Here is a 21,592-nt window from a genome sequence, read left to right as displayed (position 1 = left end):
GGCTAAGTAGAATTTCATCATATATATATGTACCACATCTTCTTTGTTCATTCATCTGCTGATGGACATTTAGGTTGTTTCCATGTTTTGGCTATTGTGAACAGTTCTGCTATGAACATAGGGGTGCATGAATCTTTTTGAATTATAGTTTTGTCTGGGTATATACCCAGGGATGGGATTGCTGGATCATAAGGTAATTCTATTTTTATTTTTCTGAGGAACCTCTGTACTGTTTTCCATAGTGGCAGCTTCTCTCTTGAGGGGAGATCTGAACAGCACACCTTCAGGGCTGCCACATTTCCCATCAAATTATAGTGATCCATAAAGCTATCTTTCTCTTTAATGGTAGGATAGATTGCTTTTTGTGTTTTTCTTGTTTGTTTTTATTGAAGTATAGTTGACGTGCAATATATGTTACAGGTGTACAATATAGTGATTCACAATTTTTAAGGCTTATACTCCATTTATAGTTATTGTAAAACATTGGCTACATTTCCTGCATTGTACAATATATCTTTGTAGCTTATTTTATACATAATAGTTTGTACCTCCTAATCCCTTACTCCTATAATTCCCCTCCACCCTTCCCCGCTGGTAACCACTAGTTTGTTCTCTATATCTGTGAGTCTGTTTCTTTTTTGTTATATTCGCTAGTTTGTTGTATTTTTTAGATTCCACATATAAGCGATATAATACAGTATTTGTCTTTCTCTGCCTGACTTATTTCATTTAGTATAATACCCTGCAAGTCCATCCATGTTGTAGCAATGGCAAGATTTCATTCTTTTTTATGGCTGAGTAGTATTCCATTGTATATATGTATGTATGTATATATACCGCATCTTTATCCATTCATCTGTTGATGGACTTAGGTTGCTTCCATACCTTGATAATTGTATATAATGCTGCTATGAACATTGTGGTGCATGTATCTTTTTGAATTAATGTTTTTGTATTTTTGGATATATACCCAGGAGTAGAATTGCTGCGTCATATGGTAGTTCTATTTTTAGTTTTCTGAGACGCCTCCATACTATTTTTCACAGTGGCTGCAACCAATTTACATTCCCACCAACAGTGTACAAGGGTTCCCTTTTCTCCACATCCTTGCCAACATTTGCTATTTGTGTTCTTTTTGATGATAGACATTCTGACAGGTGTGAATGATATCTCATTGTGGTTTTGATTTGCATTTCCCTGATGATTAGTGATGTTGAGCAACTTTTCATATGCCTGTTGGCCATCTGTGTGTCCTCTTTGAAAAAATACTTATTCAGTTCTTCTGCCCAGTTTTTAATCAGATTGTTTTTGACGTTGCATAATATGAGCTGTTTATATATGTTGAATATTAATCCCTTATTGGTCATATCATTTGCAAATATCTTTTCCCATTCAGTAAGTTTTCTTCGTTTTGTGGATGGTTTCCATTGCTGTGTAAAAGCTTCTAAGTTTAATTAGGTCCCATTTGTTTGCTTTTGCTTTTATTTCCTTTACTTTAAGGGATGGATCCAAAAAAATATGGCTGTGATTTATGTCAGAGAGTGTTCTGCCTTTGTTTTCCTCTAGGAGTTTTATGGTATCCGGTCTTACATTTAGATCTTTAATCCATTTTTGGTTTATTTTTGTATATGGTGTTAGAGAATATTCTAATTTCATTCTTTTCCATGTAGCTGTCCAGTTTTCCCAGAACCACTAATTGAAGAGACTGTTTTTTCTCCATTGTGTATTCTTGCCTCCTTTGTCATAGATTAATTGGCCATAAGTGTTTGGGTTTATTTCTGAGCTCACTATTCTTTTCCATGGAAGGAGAGATCATTTTTAAATGCCAAATGTAATATATGTATCTTAACAATAGATCATATGGACGATTTGCTCTTTTATTTATTGTAGAAATAAAGTGTGTACAAGAAAAAAATACTCTAAAAGGTTTCAGAGAGCTTCACCAAGACACCTACAATGGAACAAGAATTAAACTGACATCAGGCTTCCCAACAGCAACAGCAGAAACAGGGGGACAAGAGAGCACTCATTTGAAAGTGCTGAAGGAACTTTGAATTAGAATTTTATATCTAAGTGATCATTCAAATGTGAGGGTAAGATGAAGAGGTTCTCAAGTATACAAGGTCTCAGAAGTTTTACCACACATAGCCATTATCAAAAACACTTTGGGAGGAAGCACTCCAGAAAGAAGAGAAATGAACAATTAATACCATTTACTGTTTCTTATATGACCACTGCCAAAAAATAAAGAAAAAACATTAAAAAGAGGGAAAAAAGGAAAAATACCCATCAATAAGGATTCTGTGATAAACTAATAGTAATGTTAACACAGTTGGAGGCTGCTAGAAAGACTGGAAAGAGGGCTGAGAGAGGACTAAGGTATTGATTGTTTTAGGCTGGATTTTCCCCAGTCAGACCCTGAGCCAAAGATCTGAGTGCAAATATTTTATTTTTGATGGTGACTTAAAAAAGCACCAATAGGGGAATGCAGAAGTGAGACAGCAAAGGGAAGAAAGTCAATACAGAACATTTTAAGGAACAAGTTATCACTTTGGACAATGAAACTAAATCCCACGGGGGCCCTCTGGGAGATGTCGAGCAGGCCTCAGATTTACCCCATTCGAAGAGCAAAAAAACTGGGTATTCACCCACCAACTCCAGTCCCTCATTGGTTAAGGACTGTTCCCATGGTCATTAGCTCCCTGGACATTCCAGTCTGCCCCACATATGGCCAAGCACCCTCCCGAGATCCAAGAAAACCTCTGGCTGAGATTCACTGTACCTGAAGTAAGAAGCTATTAGGTTGTATGGGCAACATAATCACACAGGGGATCTGGGTTGAACACCAACAGCAACTGCTGTAATCTTCCCCTTGCACTGCACAGATCTACTTATGCCCCACTGTCTAGTCACTATTCTTCAGTTTAGTGGACAGTCACAATTTTTAAATAAAATGAAATGGAATACTAACAATAGGAAGCTAATAGGACAGACTGCAATCTCCACTGCTGCAGTTGGTCGCGAGCCTATGATGGCTGTGCAGCGTCTTACTTCTGTAGAAGCCATTGTACAGTCAGTCCACTCATCCTTGGCTAGCATTTCCACTAGTCTAGGTTGCTTCACTTTAGGAAAATTCAGACCCTCATCCCTGAGGGGTCTGATCCCTTTTTTACCATTTTCTAACTAATTCATGGTTGTTGTAGTTGCCTTCTCACTGTTATCATCAGACATATGATCATCAAGAAGAAACCAGTGAATCCCCTAAGTTCCAGACATACTTCTCTTTGCCCCCATGATGCAGCAGTAACTCTATCTTCTCATGATAGTAACTCAATTACACCTTCCTGTATAGTAACTCTTATTTGCTTCCTGGCCTATTGACCTGAGGAGTCAAAAGTGACCAGGTGGCAGCCACAGCCTCAGATTCAGTAGAACCTTACTGGTCCCCTGTTATCCAGCATAACCCAAGTTTTGCAGATAGAAGGACAGACATCCAAAGTGGTTCATTGTGAGTGATGCCAGGAACAACTTCTATTTCTATTGTTTCCTTCCTATACCCATGTGTGCTGGCCGTTGCAACATATATAATGACCATTGGTTCAAAGTATATATCGCATCCTGAAGAGCAACACTCCAGTGCCACAGAGGGTCATCCACAAGCTGATGCCTTGGCTTGTACCTGTTAAGAGGCTATTTCAACATTCTATCATACTGGCAGATTCTGGTAATGCAGTATATGGTAGGACTGGTGGTTCCTGGTCATCTGAATATTGTCACGCTTCCTTTGCTGTAAAGAGGTCCAGTGCAACCAGTTTGCTGCAGAGTTGTTGGTTGAGCTCCTTGAAAGACAGTACCATTTTAAGGCTCAGTATCAGTCTGTGCTGCTGGGAGATATGATATTCAGCAGCAGCAGTAGTTAGGTTAGCATCAGTAAAAGGAAGCTACGCTATTGAGCTAAGCTATTGAGTCCGTATACAGCCTCCATCTCCACCACCATGACTACTCTCTTTAGGCCCATTGTGAGCAATGCCATGACCAAGGACAAAGACTGGTAAGGGTCCCTGGGTGAGTTATCCTGTATACTTTGTTGTTCATTTTCTCCTCCTTATTCTATGCTCATTCCAAAGATTTACCCACGTGTCTCTTCCTCAGTCTTCCTTCATCTGACCTTTCAGTGCTTCACCCAGGCTCCTGACCCACCAGCCAAGCCGCATGGCACTTCTCAAGATCTTATGTACAGTCTTCTTTCAGACTACTGAAAGCGGTGACCTAGTGTTAGTCTTGAAGCTCAGCTCTCTGGGAGGATTTCCCCTCATTACCGTGTCTTAGGGCCACGCTCGAGTAGGTCCATAGTGTAGCAGTGGTTTATGTTTAGCTCACTCCAACGTATTAAGCCAACTTATCTGTAGAACTAGGCTTAAAAGAATGCCTTAAAAAAAAACCAGACATGTTTTGGATATTTTAAATAGCATACTACTAAATGACCTTTTGTTAAACAAAAAATAGCGGGGTGTGGGGAACTTGCAAAATACTTAGAACTAAAAGACAATGTACTGTATATCAAGTCTAAGGAACTTTACTCAAGCCATGCTTAATGGAAACATTATAGTTTTGTATGTATTTATTAGAAAACTAGAACAATTGAAAACAAATGACCTAGGAGTTCAACCCAAGAAGGTGAAGAAGGAACAACAGAGTAAAGCTGGTAGAGAAAAAAGAGAAGAAGCAGAAGAAGGGAATAATAAAGATAGATGCAGAATCAATAAGCTAGAGAATGACAAAAAATTAAAATTTGGTAGGATAGATCAAAAAACCAAGAGCTGGTTCTTTAGAAAGACAAATAAGATAGACAAGTAAATGTGCATGTAGCCAATGACTCATAAACCCCACTCCTGGTCATATGCCCAGAGGCAATCTTGCACAGGCCCATAAAGAAACAGATACAAGATGGTTTACCTCAGCATTATTTGTGAAAGTGGGCATTTGAAGGCAACTTAGTTGTCCATCACTGAGACAAAGGATAGATAAAATGTGATGATGCATATTATAGTATGCTATGAAGTAGTCAGAAATAATGAACTAGATGTAATCAAAGCCACATGGATAGATCTTGTAAACATGCTAAGTGAAAAATACCTAGTGCGTATGTATAGAAAAGAAACAGTGCGTGTTTTAGGGATACAAAATTGTTCTGAGACATAAAATACATCGGCATATACCATGGGGGAGGGGTGTAGATATAAGTTGGAGTAGGATCTGAAGAGGAAATATATCAATAGTAAAATTAAGACAAAACCCAACAAGAGAAGTGTGTGCCAATAATGATGGTGTACCATGATCCAAAAAATGAGAATGGCAACTATTTGTACCTGAGATTAAAAAAAATTTGTATGTCACTATTAACTACTAATTAAATGACATGGAAGTTGTATTTTATGTAATGTAGAGATCATTTTCTTTCATTAGTATCAGGTAAATACATACCTCTCTTTGAAAGATTTTGAGATTTGATTTCTGGTTTGGTTTCCCTTGGGCTTTCTTATTCTTTTTCTGAGAGCAAAGTTTGGGCATAATATTCTCAGTCCCTAAGGAATTCAAATATTTATCCAACTTAAAACTTCATATAGTATTGTCATTCCAGATGAATTAATTAAAATAATGAATAACATTCAGTGAAAAAAGGTCAGAAGTATGATTCATAAATTAAAAATTCAGAAAATGTCTTCTACTTAAAGATATCTAAACAAAATATATTTCTTTCTGTGTATCAAATGTTACAGGCAGAAATTCCTAGATTTCTTAACATTTATTCATATAGTTTAAGAGGAAACATTTTTCTAGTAAACATCAAAATAAAAATCTAAAAATACTTAGCAGAATAAAACATTCCATAAATAGGGTCAGAATCAATTTTATCTTTATACATTTTCTAAATTTTTTATATCTAAATAGGAAAGTTGGAAACCATGGAAAAATATATAGTTAACCAAATATCAAGATAGCCTATAAATAATGAATTGCAGTATCTGATCGTAAAATCCTAGCTTTAAAAAAAAAAAAAAAAAAAATCCTAGCTTTAGAGCTCTAGTTTTAATATTTCAATTCCATTTTTGGAGGCAAGGTACCTTAAGGCATTTTTAGGTCAGATCTAACTATTAATTTACTTATGTTATAAATTATATATTTTATACATTTTAAAGTATACATTTTCTAACTGTAAAGATCTTTAACAGTGATATTAATTTATCTCTGTTTTGGACACTTTCAGAACAGAATAACCAAATTCATGTGTTTTCCATTGCTTTGAATACAGATGATAGCTTTGTCCTAAGCCAAGCACACTTTTGTACAAAAATAGACATATTTAAGTTGGGTAATCAATTTTGGACTGGAGATAGAATAAAACCTTCCTTTAGGCAAAAATAATTGTCCCAAAGAAATTCCTTGGCTCCAGGATCCCTGGGTATTAAGGCTGGAAGAGACCTTAAGTTGGTTCATGAAAACCAATTGCTAAAAGAATCATTTGTGTTAAAAAATAAAATTTATATAATTTAATATGTATACTGGAAATATAGCTGGTACTCAATCAATACTTTTGAATGAATGAAATGCTAACATATGTTATCACAGCATATCATTCCCCTTTAAATACCCTTCATTGAACTCTTTTGTCTGGAGAAGTAGCAGGAAGGATCAGGAGGCAGGAGGCAGGCCCTGAAGGATGGTGCACATGGGGCTGAGTGAGAGCTTTGTCTATTCTTTTTGTTTTCCCTACTAATGCTCCTCATGTTGCCTATAATAGGCCTCTGGCTGAATATGTATCAGGGGTTGTTTTATGTCCCTAAGGGTACAGATTAGGTGACTTTTAGAGCTGCTGTCCAACAGATTAAATATACATATGTATGCATTCATGTTAGTAGGTGGGCTACTACGAGTTTATTGCCATTAGTTTCACTTTCAGTTTCTCACGGTATAATGGTCTGGTTTGACAATGAGTGTTGTACTACTGGCACCAACTGTCCAAATTTACCTTCCTTTAAATCTCTTTAACAAAAGAGCATCATATACCAAGCCTTTTACAAAATGCCTGTCTAAAGGGTTATTCTGCATATTTAATTCACTTGGGTTTCTGTTGCCCAGGTTTTACTTAACACTATTTTTCTTGTTCTTAACTTCTTCTCTGACTCTGAGAACATGATTTGTGTCCCGCTTCACTCTGTGCTTGTAGATAATCTCTTTCGCTGAGTTTCATTCTGTATCTTAATAACTTCCACTTTTTTGTGTTCTGTAAGCTGCCATGATGTGTAAATGAGCCCTTACAATTCCTTAGGTGTGAGCCGTCTGATTTTTTATGCTGTTTTTTTTTTTTTTTTTTTTTTTGCTGTACGCGGGCCTCTCACTGTTGTGGCCTCTCCCGTTGCGGAGCACAGGCTCCGGACGCGCAGGCTCAGCGGCCATGGCTCACGGGCCCAGCCGCTCCGCGGCATGTGGGATCCTCCCGGACCGGGGCACGAACCCGTGTCCCCTGCATCGGCAGGCGAACTCTCAACCACTGCGCCACCAGGGAAGCCCAAGCCGTCTGATTTTAATTGCCTGATTTAATTTCCAAATTCCTTCTTGATCTCTGAGCTCCACAAAGCCAGAAGCTGTAACTTATCTATCTTTGTATCTCCAGTATATAGATCAGAACCTGAAATACGGCAAGCATTCGGTAATTGTAGTGAATAGAAAGAGAAGCAGTTTCAGGGACTGGAATCTGGGAAAAACTTATTCTAATCATCAAATTTATTCTATACTATATGTCATATTTTGTAGCCAGGTTATTTTATGGAATATACTTTTGTCGATGAAAAAATAGTCAGTCGATCTAAGAAAGAAACGGAAAATTTTATTCAAGCCAAATTTGAGGATTATAACCCAGGAAGAGCATCTCAGAAAGCTCTGAGAACTGTTCCGCCCATTAGAAGTCAAGGCACAGTTATATGACACACAGTCAAGGCACAGTTTGAGACAGAGGGCTGTACCTCAAATGACATATTATTGACAGTTTACATGATCCAGATCTAAGTGCCATGTGACCCCTTACGAGATCAAGAAGGAATGTTATCTTTAAGGAGTCATCTAGTTGATGCTAGGGGAATGTTGTTCTTTATGGTTGAGCAGGTATTTCTGCAGGTGGGGGAGATTTGGTCAATGCATAATGCAGATACGCAATGCAAAGTGGGGGGAGAGAGGAGGTCAAAAGGCAGAGATTTTTTTGTCAATATTTTTCTTGTCTTTTCATGAAATATGAATTTTATTTCATACTTTGTATGTGTATATTTGCTATCAACCTCACAACAAAGAAGGAATTATTATCCTCATTTTATTAAAAAAAAAAAAGCAAATCTGGTGCTCAGAGAGTTTGAGTAATTTGCCTGAGGTGAACAGGATTAGTGTAAGTAGCAAAAAATTCTCTATCTAAAGTCTTGGCTCTTCTATCTAAATCTAGTTGATAGAAAATAGATAGGGAATTTCTCCCAATCCCAATATGGTATCAACCATGAAAGGCAGGAATATTTGGGGAGGAATTCCCAGTTCAGAATAAGAGGTTGTTGAATCTTACCTAATGGAGCTTGGATTACCACTCAACAGACATAAAGGAATTCCGGTCCTCTAATGGGCAGGCAGCCAACCAAGAATATAAAGGAGAAGGAGCAAAAAGATGTACAGAAGTAATGTAATTCTCTTTCTAGATGTAACACTCCAGGAGTCATCCAAGATTAGAAGATCCAAGATTAGAAGGTCTGATGTCATAAACTGTCTCCCCAGTATACCACAAACCAAATAAAATTTCAGGGAAAAAAGACCTACTTCTAAGAATCTTTTATCATCTTGTTTCAGTTACCCATTGCTGCCTAACAGCTTACCCCGAGCTTTAGGAGTGTCAAAAAACAATTTTGCTGTATCTCACAATTTTGTGGGTAAAGAAGTTGAACAGGTTTTAGCCGAGAGACTCCTCTCCATGTGGGATTGATTGGCATCATCAAGTTATATAAACTGGTGAATGGGATGGTCTGGAAGGTCCAAGACCTTTCACTCATGTGACTATTACTATTACTTCTAGGAGGGTCTAGAAGGCTGAGGTCAGCTGGAACTATTGCCCAGAGTATCAACATGTGACCTTTGTAGCATGACAGTTGCAAGGTGGTTGGATTTCTTACAGGACAACCCAGGGCTCCCAGAAAGAGTGTTTCAAGAAACAGGAAGTAGAAACTACCAGTTTCTTATGTTCTGGTCCTGGAAACTGGCACAGTGTTGTTTCTGCCGCAATCTAATGGTAAAAGCAGGCCTGGAACCCACAATGATTTAAAGTGAGGGGACATAGACCCTCACTTCTAGATGGGAGGAATGTCAAAGAATTGGGGTTCATTTTTAATCCACCAAACAGCCCAATTACCATTCAGCAATTCTTGCTTATAAATTATATTCTTCAATATATTTTTTCGGTACCCAAAAGAAAGGAACTTTTTGTTCTTCTCTGTTCTCAGATTACTACTGCTATAGCTATCACATAGTACCTTATATTGTGCTACTCTATATTTAATCACCACTTATCTTAGTCTACACTAAGATATTTTTACATTTATGCCCAAGTTGTTTGTATACCAATATGAATGCAAAGTTAAGGCAGAAATTTCGTAATGCTTATTGTTGTCCCCACTCTTTCCTTCTTGGCCTCCAACTGTTTAAATACTTCCAGACGCTTTGTTCTTCTAAAGCAGATTGAATGTGATACCGTTACCAGCATCTCAGCATGGACAGACTTTTTCTCATTATCATTAAATGATAGCCTATAAACCCAAAAAGTATTTTGGGAACCACATAGACCAAACTTGGCATTTCACAGAAGTGAAATCTAAGGCTCAGAGAAGTCTGTACGAGCTTGTCCAAATCATGCAAGTAATTTATAGGTGAGCCTGAACTAACGTTGAGGGCTCATTGATCCTCTTCAGTTGTACAGATGGCATATGTGTTTTGTGTTGGTGTTTTTTTCAAATGGAATTTTTTTAGAAAACTGAAAAGGAAAACCTTTTTATCTTTAAAAAATTTTTATTGGTGTATAGTTGATTTACAATGTTGTGTTAGTTTCAGGTGTGAATCAGTTATACATATACATATATCCACTCTTTTCTAGATTCTTTTCCCGTATAGATCATTACAGAATACTGAGTAGAGTTCTCGGTGCTGTACAGGAAAAACTATTTTTCAGTGCTAAGTTAATCAAATCCAGAATACCAAACCATAGAAATGATTGAATTTCCTCTGGTTACCCAGTTAGAGCCTTCCTGTGTCTAAGATAGTTCTGGTCACTTTAGCCTAATGTGACCACTAACTCTTAACTGTTTACAAGATAGTGTCTTGTGGAAAATAGAATGTATTTTCCTTCCATAGAAACGTACGAGCTTGTTAGTCCCCATCTCGGATATCCGGTAGAAAATTTACCTCTCTTAAAGAACCTATGAAAGGCAAATCAACTTTAGATTTCATCGTAACCTATTGGCAAACATAGTTTCCCTGAACTTCCTCAGACTGCTTGCCTGGTATTGAGGATGTAGGTGATAAATAGCGCTTAAGTAGATAAAATTATAACACCAAGGTTTGTAATTAATGCATTTATTCATTTAATTGATTTTATAAATAACTAAGAGAAATTCAGTCATTATAAGAAATCTCACCCCAAGGAAATGATAAATCTCATTCAGTCAAGGTGACAACCAACTCTCTCAAACTACAGAAGCAAGTTTAAAAAAATTTTACATACTTTTCCTGTAGCCTATTCTCATCCCTAAGGATATAACATGTACTTTATGTGACCACTATCATTAAGCTCTAGCTGTTGTAACACTGGAAGTGTAGACAAAATTCTTTAAAAAGAAAGCAATAAACACACTATTCCATTTTGCCAGGGTTATTAAGTACCATACATATGCTAGTGTGTCATAATAGCAGTTGGGTAAAGAGGGAGGCTGCCAAAATGTATCAGTGATTCCTGGATTTTCAGATTATCAAGCATAAAGTGAAACAATTGACAACTTTTATACAGATCCTCAAGATTTTAATTCTAAATTAATATGACCACCATACCTTGGGCCCCTCTCATACTCATAAAAGCAGCACATATATAATAGAGTCTCTTTGTAATGGATTTGATAGGCTCCCATTTCCCAATGGTCAGTTGTTTGTTCAAGGGACATTTCCAGGTTAGAAAGTATAAATGTGCATGTACCAGAAAATAAAAATCCCTGCAACTCTATTACCCAGAGATAAATGTAAACACCTAAGGATGGATATATTTGTAATTTATTTTTTCATTTAACACAAAAATAGAATGTGAAAATTTTTTCATGTCGAAATCCTCTTCTACAGCATCTTTTTCTAAAAGCTGTGCAGCATTCTACCCTATGGCTGGTTTATAAAAATGTACTGATTATTAGCCATTTAAATTAATTACAATTTTTTTTTACTAATAATAGCAATGCTGGATGAATATCCTAGAAGCATATTGGTTGCATACATTCATGAATATTTCTTCATGACAGAATCAAAGACATGGAATCTGTGGGCCAAAGGTTTGCACATTTTAAGGCTTTTGTGGCATATTCCCAAATTGTATCCAGAATCTATAATTTTTATTCTCGCAGCATGGTATGAGATATCCATTTTTCCCATACACTGACTAACATTAAAAAGTAATAGTCATCTTTACCAGCCAAAAATAACTTATCTCACTAATATTTCAATTTTCATTTATTTGACTAGAGTGAACTTATTGTACTATACTGGAATTTTTTTCTCTCTCCATTTTCCCCCCTATTAGAGCTTCCTGAGAATAGGAGCCTAGCCCTGGTCCCTCAGGTCTAGAGCAAAGAGTGTTTCTCACAGCACCTGACTGGTTTGTACCCAGTAATGTCTGTTGAATAAATGAAAGTGACATCAGAAAATATTAGTCAAGAACTTAATAGATAGTGAGTATGGGTCACCCATGATTAGAAATCTGTTAAACATGCATACACATAAAAGAACAATTCACACATACATAAATAATATTAAGAAAGAAATTCATTCTCTCACCGTTATAATGTAAGAAGCTTTTTTGGTACTAACTGGAAAAAGATCAGTCTAAAGTAATGAAAATCTTTAACCTTGGAATTTTTTTATGTGATTTTACTAATTTATGGCCATACACCCACAACTTGAAGTAGGAGCTTCCAGATCCTTTCTAAGACTACTTATGGGCCTGCTACAATGAACAGATGAGATGTATTTATAGTTAGAGCTTTCCCTTGCCTATATTAAATTCATTGCTAAAAACCTCAAAAAAAGGTATATTCCCTTAAGTAATATGATGAATTCTGTTGATTATTCAAATGCTGATAAAAGAAGAAACCTAGTTATCATATATAATATAATAAAAACCTCGGATCAAGGAATATAACCAGTAGAATACTAAGCACAAGTGTGTGGAGTGAGTGAGTGTGTTTCTGTGTGTGTGTCTCTCCATCATATTACCAACCAGTTGAGTGAAAGAAAAAGTTCACTGCCCTGAAGACTTTCTAGAGGGAAATCTTCCTGGATGACAAGGCAGTATGCATCAATATTTGCTGTTACCTCTGTGGGAACACAATTCAACTCCCAAACTCCTTTTGTTTTATCATTCTTCCTTTCACTAGAGCCTTGGGTTCAGTCATCAGAGGAGGAAGAGAATAGAAGATGGCGTGATAGAGATTAAAATTTGACTTCCACTCACATGCAATTGGCCAGGACTCTGGAAAGGAGGAAAGGAGGCTGGGAAATACAGTCTCTCTATCTGCAGGTTTGGTGAGCAGCTAACCATTCTGTGCCACATCATCTTTTGTTTTTTGTCATATTTGTGTAGCATTACATGGTACCTTCGAGTATTTTGCCCTACCGAAGTCTCACAAATGCTATTATTTCCTTGGTATGTTTTACATTCACTTGCTTTTTATACTTCAAAAAATTTATTTAAAAAGAAAACCATCAAAACTGTAATTGGAAAGCCAAAGTGAAATATCCACAAATAGAACTTAACTATAAAAATACATGTACTAAAAACAAAAAGTTATAAATGCTGAGGCATTATCAGTGCTTGCAGAAGCCTCTAAGCTGAGGTTGGTGTTTTCTTTGTTGAGAATGGGGATTATAAAAGGATGGAAAGAGGCACAGTGTATATTTGACCAATATCAAAAATTATTCTTTTCTGTTCTATTATAATTGTAAATTCTATTTGTTCTTGATTGTAATATTGTCAAAGTTGTTCTTATTTTCTGAGCATTTGATTAATATATCATTTTCAAACTTTCAGCGCAATTTTGTTGTAAGTACAGTTTTTTCAATCATACCTTGTTTTTAAAAAATCTAATTATTCTTTTAATAGAAGACTTTTATAAATTATAATAACAGATATATTTGAACTTACTCCTGCCATCTTATGTTTTGTCTTTTGCACTGCTTTTTTCCTTTTATTTTTTTGTTCCTTTCTTGTTTTGTTTGATTGGATTTCTTTTACTAAATTTCTTTTTTATTAGTGAGATTGGAAGTTACACATCCAATTCCTGTCTTTTTGTTTGTTTGTTTGCTTGTTTATATACAAATTTATATTTTTAGCAATATCTATAGTTAATTACAGCAACATCTGAAAGTTATAATTTTAGCAATATCTAGGATTAATCTTAGCACTAATTAATCTTAGCATTAATCTTAGTTTTAGGTTTTATTTACTTTGGTTTTTACCCCATCCCTTTATCCCAATGTCTAAATGTTAGTATCATCAGGGATTTTAATGACCACATTCTTCACTCTTTTAAAGCATTATATATGAATAGTATTAAGACTTAACTGTATATTTGTGTGTTGCCCTTTCTTGTATATCACGTTTTCTGTTTTCTTATATTTAACATTTTTTATATCTAACATTTTTCTATGATGATTCTCATGTAATTATCTCAGAGAGGTTCTGTGGGTGGTAACTTTTGACCTTTGCAAGTCAGAACATTTATTTATTTTGACCTCACATTTAAATTCTAGTTTGGATGAATGTATACTTGTGTTTTTGAAATAGTTCATACTCAGCATTTGGAAGGTATTTCCGGAGTGTTTTCCAACACCACCAATTTTTCCAGTGCTCACACTGACTGGGTATCCTACAAAGTTAACTCAATTCTGATACTATCTACTTGGAGATAGCATTAGATCTGACCAGTTAAGGGCTCCATCCCATAAGACTGCCGTCATGTCAGAAGCCAATCACAGTCCAGGTCGTCTGTCACTTGTGTTTCTGACTGACCAACCTAACCGTATATCAAATGTTCCCATGCCCCCCTCCTCAGTTCTATTAATTTGCTAGAGCAGTTCACAGAACTCAGAGAAACACTTTCTTACATTTTCCATTTAATTATAAAGGCTACTATAAAGAATATAGATGAATAGCCGGATAAAGAGGTACATAGGCAAGGTCCCTCATGACTGCTTAATGCTGATAGACCACTTTCTGACCCCTTATGGTGATCTATAGGGAATTCCTTTGGGTAACACTGATTTCATCATGGTTCACTGATGGTTCTTATTTAAAAACTGACAATGGCAAATGTAGTGCTGGGTATGCTATTACAACTCCTCTGTTTTTTTTCATTTTTTTAATATTGAAGTATAATTGATTTACAATGTTGTGTCAATCTCTGCTGTACAGCAAAGTGATTCAGTTATACACATAGAGACATTCTTTTTTTTAATATTCTTTTCCATTATGGTTTATCCCAGGAGATTGGATATAGTTCCCTGTGTTATACAGTAGGACCTTGTTGGTTATTAATTCTAGATGTAGTAGTTGGCATCTACCAACCCCAAACTCCCAGTCCATCCCTCTCCCTCCTCCTCTCCCCACTGGCAACTACAAGTCTGACCTCTATGTCTGTGAGTCTGTTTCTGTTTTGTAGCTAGGTTCGTTTGTTGCAACTCCTTATGATGCTGTTGAGGTAGTATCTTTACCTATGGCTATTTCAGTCCAACAGGCTGAATTATAAGCTCTTAGATAAGCTTGTACTTTAGCCAAGGACAAAACTGCCAATATTTATACTGATAGAAGGTACACTTTCAGAGTAGCTCAAGATTTTGGAATGTCAAGGAAGCAACATGGCTTCCTTTACTTCCAGTAGAAATAAAGTTTAAAATGGCCCCTATGTTCAGGAATTATTGGTTGTAATACTTTTACCTACTGCTTTGTCTATTATTAAGATTCTGGGGCATTATAAACTTGGCTCACTGGAAGCTAAGGGAAATCACCCACCTTGCTGGCATTTTTGCAAGGAATGCTGCTGTTAAAGAGACCAGAAACAGCCAAACCTCTGTCATGGTTCAAAGGCATATTTCCCCAAATGATAACTTAGAAAAACTGGCTAGAAAAGTCCAATAGTTGGCCTCAGAAAAAGAAAAACAAGATTGGAAATCAACAACTGTTAGTTTGATAAAAAGAGAAAGCTCTGGTTTGGACCAAATAACAACCCAGTCTCACGGGAGACTCAAATTCCCAGTCCTAACCACTGTACATGCATTAAATCATTGATCTATTGACAAAATGATAGCCTTCATGAATAATGTTGGTGGTGAAACATTAACAAGGCCACAAAAATGCCTACCTTTCTTATCCCACTTGTCCAAAATACAACCCAGGGAAGCCTGTTCATACTGCTCCTGGACGTTTTAAGCTGCCTAACAGACCATTTGAAGTCTGGCAAATGGATTTCATACAACTTCCTCTGCCTCATGGATATAAATCTGTTTTAGGCTTGGTCTGTATGTTTTCACATTGGATTGAAGCCTTCTTTTGCAGACAGGCTACTGTTTCTTCTAAAGCCCTTTTGGAAAAGATTATCCTTACCTCGGAAACTCAACCTATCTTGCTGGACAGGTACTTCAAAAAGTCTATGCCGTTTGGTCAGTTTTACAATACTCTCACTATGCTTACCACCCCCAATCCTATGTTGAACACACTAATGGCATTATTAAGAGCCAGTGATAAAATTTGTAGAGGCCCTCCAAAAACCTTGACCAAAATTGTTGCTGCAGTCCTCCTAAATCTCAGATTCACCTCTTTTGGAACACATTAACTCTCACCCTTTGAGATAGTCACGGGATTCCCACTGCACTTGGCTCCTGCTTCTTTTGACCTACAATTCATAGAAGGAGATAAAAGGAGAGATACTCCAATATTACAAAGGCCTGATTGCTTCTGTTAAAAATAACATGTTTTGATAGAGCAGTCTTTTCACGGTGTGCTCTCAGTAGATGAAGACATTAAGCATCACACCTCGTAACATGGAGATTTCATTTATTGGAAAAGGCACCTCCAGAAGAACTCTCTTCAACCTCACTATAAAGGCTTCCATCAGATACTGCCAGACTCCAAGGAATAGACTCTTGCATTTATGTAATGCACCTAAAGAAAGCACTGAACTCTGACTGAACGTGCACATAATCTGGTGACTTAAAGTAGATTTTCTAGAATAGAAGCAGAGGAAATCTGATTCGACAGCTTTCCAAAGTTATCCGGATCAGACCACACCAATGTCTATGATCTTGATAACATATGGATTTTAGATAAAAAGTGCCTGAGAGATCTCCCTCCTACCCCTCCTTGTTACTCAAATGTGACTTTAATTGGTTTTCAACCTGTGCACTTACCCTCATATTTGGGACACTACACCCAGGAAAGGTCCTTCCTGGCACTAAGGAAGAGAAACCCACTAAAACTATAAAAACCTGATGCTTGATCATCAATGCTTTCAGAGCAAGATCTTGATCAAAAGGGGGAAATGTTGAAAATTAATAAATAGAAACCTCAATTAAATAGAGTCTGGAGAATAGAAGGGGGGAGCTCTCACACCCCGTGACAATAGAAGAGCCCAACGGGGGGAAGAAAGTCTGCTCTTCTCTCCTGGCAAGGGCTCAGCCAATGAAAAGACATAGATGCTTTGTTTACTATGGCCCTTACAACTTCCTTTCCCCCTCTATAGAAGCATTCTCCTTCCCTTGCCCTGTGGGGACTTGTATGTGACTTGCCATGGTTGCAGACCCCAAACTGCAATTCTCTGCTGATCCTGAATGAACTCTTCTTTCCTGGAGAAATATCTGGCAGCCTATTTGTTTTCCGTCAACTCCTCCCTATTTCCCAAAAGAAGGAAGACTTTACTTGGGTGATGTACTAGAGTTCTCCAAAGAAACAGAACCAGTAGGATGGATAGATAGACAGATAGATAGGTAGATAGATATAGATATAGATACAGGTAAATAAATATAGATGTTTATCTATAACTATATATCTTACCAATACATATTATATGTATATTATATATGAAGAGATTTATTTATTATTATTTCTTTTAATATTTATTTATTTGGTTGTGCTGGGTCTTAGTTGCAGCTCGCTGGCTCCTTAGTTGTGGCACATGGGCTCCTTAGTTGTGGCATGTGAACTCTTAGTTGTGGCATGCATGTGGGATCTAGTTCCCTGACCAGGGATTGAACCCGGGTTCCCTGCGCTGGGAGTGTGGAGTCTTAACCACTGCACCGCCAGGGAAGTCCCTGAAGAGATTTATTGTAAGGAATTTTCTCATGCCACTATGGAGGCTGACAAGTTCCAAGAACTGTAGTCAGCAAGCTGGAGACCTAAGAGACACCCTAGACAGCCAATGTTGTAGTTCCAGACCAAATATTTGCAGGCTTGAGACCCAGGAAAAACCCATGCCTCAGCCCAAGGCAGTCAAGCAAGAGGAGATTCCTTGTCAGTTAAACGAGTATTAGCCTCTTGTTCTATTCATGCCTTTGACCCATGGGATAGGAGGACAATATGTTTTACTCATTCTACTGATTCAAATGTTAATCTCCTCCAAAAAACATTCTCACAGACAAATCCAGAATAATGTTTAACTAAATATCTGGGCACCCCATGGCGCAGTCAAGTTGGCACATAAAACTGATCATCACAAGCCCACCCCTTGTCAACGTGGCACCCATATTCATCTCATTAAACAATACTCAAATGAAAACAATATTAAGACCAAAGTTCCATCTAACATGACACAACTATCCTGTGTACAACTGAAAATGTACCAACCCCTTCCCGAGAAGAGGAGATAAAATCCTTCAGTGATGTTTACTCTTCTTCTTGATATCCTATAATTTCAATACTATGATGTAAAATTAACAGTACTTAAATACTGCAATATAAATTCAATACGCCTATGTTATAAGGTAATAGGAGAGGAAAGAAGACAAAGACATATAGATACAGATAGAGATATATAGATACACAAATGTATTCATAGCAGAATAAGGAGGAAATGCTCAATGATAGTTACAGTCCTTATATCTATAATTGGTCACGTGGTTGTAGCTGGTAGTTTTACTTTTCTTTCACTACCCATTCTATATTCCTTTTGCCTTTAGCAAGCACCTTGCCTTGTCATGTATCTTTACCTAGTGGGGGGGGGGTGATCCAAACCTTGATTCCTGAAGGCTCTGAGCCATTGGTAGTCCTTCCTGGATTGAGTTGTGGTAGTTTTCCATTGATTTTAATCACAAGGGTGGTAATACTAAGAGACACTAAGAGATCTGTGTATTCCACACATATTCTTCATTACCTCCATTGTGGAGCAGCAGTCCAATTTCCCCTGGGTAGTCAGGATTGGTCTCTCCAGTCAGCACAGTAACTACCTTCTAGGCCTATTGATTCAGAGGCATGAGGAGTCCAAAGTGGTGGGGTGGCAGTCTTAACTTGCAGTTCAATCGAAAATCATTGCTGTGTCTCAGTGTGGAAGCATTCCTCCCTTTGGAACTAAGACCTCTAGGCCAGCAGAACATAAAGTCATGAGAACAGGAAGCACACATTTTGCTAGTGATCACTAGGGGTAATAGAGACTGGTGCCACGCCCATTTTCACCTCATGATTCCTGGACACCAGCTATGAGAGAAGTAGCACCGTATATCGGATGTTTATTCAGACTATATACAGCCTTCTGGAGAATCTTGCCCCCACCCTGCAAGGTATAGCTGGCCTTATTAGCCATTTACCCTGATAATTACTCAGAAACAACATCTCCTATTCTTCATATTTGTTCTTGAGCTTGCTGTTTTTCTGGTTCTGCTGTGAATTCAGCAGTGGTTTTCTTCAGGATGTGGTTTTCTTCAAAGCATTTGAGCTTTGGTTTTTCTAGCTGTGTCACTTCTCAATCAGTCTACAGTTGACCCTTGAACAACTCAGGAATTAGGGACACAGACCCCACCACCATGCAGTCAAAAATCCAAGTATAACTTTACAGTTGGCTCTCATATCTGAGTTTCCACATTCTTGAATTCAACCAACCGAGGATTGGATTGTGTAGTGCTGTAGTATGTATTTAGTGATAAAAATCCATGTATAAGTGACCCTACACAGTTCAAACCTGTGTTGCTCAAGGGTTAACTGTTTTTCCAACATCTATACAGTTAATTGTCCCATACAATCAATTTTTCCATCATCCAGGGATTCCTCAAGAAGTCTTATGCGTTCATGAACCCTTTCTTATTTTATGATGCTACTATGAATTTCTTCTCAGAATTTAAGGGATTTGAGGCATAAAGGGAAGGAAGTGCATGTGTTTGACCTGTCTATCCAGTCTCTGGCTTTGATGTTCAAACGTAGCATATTGAGATCAGAAGCAAAAGGCTTCTGGTTAAAATTGGTGGATTAGCATGTATTTATCTCCTTTATCTCATAAAACTTCACTAAAATAAAAATACATGAATTAGAAATATATGTGTGTATATGTGTGTGTATGTGTGTGTGTATTTAAAACTTAAGGACAAATGAAATGGAAAAGGACACATAATGTATGAGAAATTTCCTCAACCTTCAAAACATGAAGTGTAGTTGGGTAGGTAATAAGTGACTGAGTGGCACAAGTACACAGAGCCAGTCAATTCACTCTCCAGAACCCCTCAGGGGCTCAGCACTTGCAGGCTGCAAGGAAGCTCTTGGCATGCTCCAGGCCCACTTCCCTAGACCATACCAGTAGGCAACTATTTCTCCATTCACATCCACACCCCTAACCAAGCAAGGGATCAGAAGCTTATTCTGTGGATAATTTGAACCAGAGAAGCTCCAGGTTCAGGAAAGCCAGTGAATAAAGGGTTGCAATGAGGCACAGGGCTAACAACATGGGATTAAAATAATTATTACATGTTGAACCATAAGCTCCTGTATTAATTTCCTCACACTGCTGTAACAAAGTACCACAAACCACAAATTTGGTGGCTTAAACAACATAAATGTATTGTCTCACAGTTCTACAGGCTAAAAGTCTGAGATCAAGGTGTAGGCAGGATTGGTTCCTTCTGAGGGCTGTGAGGAAGCACCTGTTCTATGTACCTGTTCTATGACCTGTTCTCCTAGCTTCCTATGGTTTGCTGGCAATCTCTGATATTCCTTGGCTTCTGCCACATCACCTAGAGCTCTACCTTTAGCATGGAATGCTCCCTGTTTTATGTGTGTTTGTGTGTGTGTCTGTGTCCAAATTTCCCCTCTCACAGGCACTAGTCCTATTGGATTAGGGGCCCATCCTATTCCAATATAACTAATTACACCTGCAATAATCCTTTTTCCAAATAAGGTCATATTCTGAGGTATTGGTGGGTTAGGACTTCAAGTTACAAATTTGGTGGGGGAGGACACAATTCAACTCATAATAGCTCTCTTATTCATCCTGTTCTCAGAATTCCAGTAATTGGGCATATTATTCACATTCTTGTGTTGACCAAACAAATAGACTGCCAGATATTTCTCCAGCAAAGATGGGTTTATTCAGGATCAGCAGAGAATTGCAACTTGCGGTCTGCAACCATGGCAAGCCATATGTAGGCAAGCCATGGGCAAGTCCCCACAAGGGGGAAAGCTTTTATAAAGGGGAAAAGGAAGTTGAGAGGGCTATCATAAACAGACCCATGGCTTTTCATTGGCTGAGTCCTTGCCAGGAAAGAATAGGAGTCTTTCTTCCTCCTGTTGGGTTCTGCCATCATCACGGGGCATGAGAGCTCCCCCTTCTGGTCTCCAGACTCTATTTGATTGAGGTTTCTGTTACTTTTTTACATTTGTCCCTGTGAGTTTGAAGAAACTGAATGCAATTAGATAAAAGATTTTCAGCAACTTACTTCTGGAGTTCTTCAAAAATTGTGTTTTATTTCTGATTACCTGTTGCCTGGTCCGATTCATGCACATAGGGATTCCAATCAGCTATTTAGTTCTTAAATATGAATCAGCATCTATGAATCACTAGATACTTAAATAATGCTTCCAATAAGGAAGAGACAGATTAAAATTAAACAGTCAGAAATAGAGGAGCCTGGAGGAAATAGAGACAGTGCAGGAGCAGAAGAAAGCTTTTAAAAAATTACAGTTGTCACAGAGATAAAAGAAAATTCTGCAATCATAAACCTAAAATGGGATGCTATGAAAGGAAGTGTTCAGAAAACAAGAAAGAGGTCTTAGAAATCAAAAGCA

This window comes from Phocoena sinus, chromosome 4 (assembly GCF_008692025.1).
Source record: "Phocoena sinus isolate mPhoSin1 chromosome 4, mPhoSin1.pri, whole genome shotgun sequence".
In the NCBI taxonomy this organism is placed as follows: domain Eukaryota; kingdom Metazoa; phylum Chordata; class Mammalia; order Artiodactyla; family Phocoenidae; genus Phocoena; species Phocoena sinus.
Note: the sequence above shows the minus strand (reverse complement) of the source record.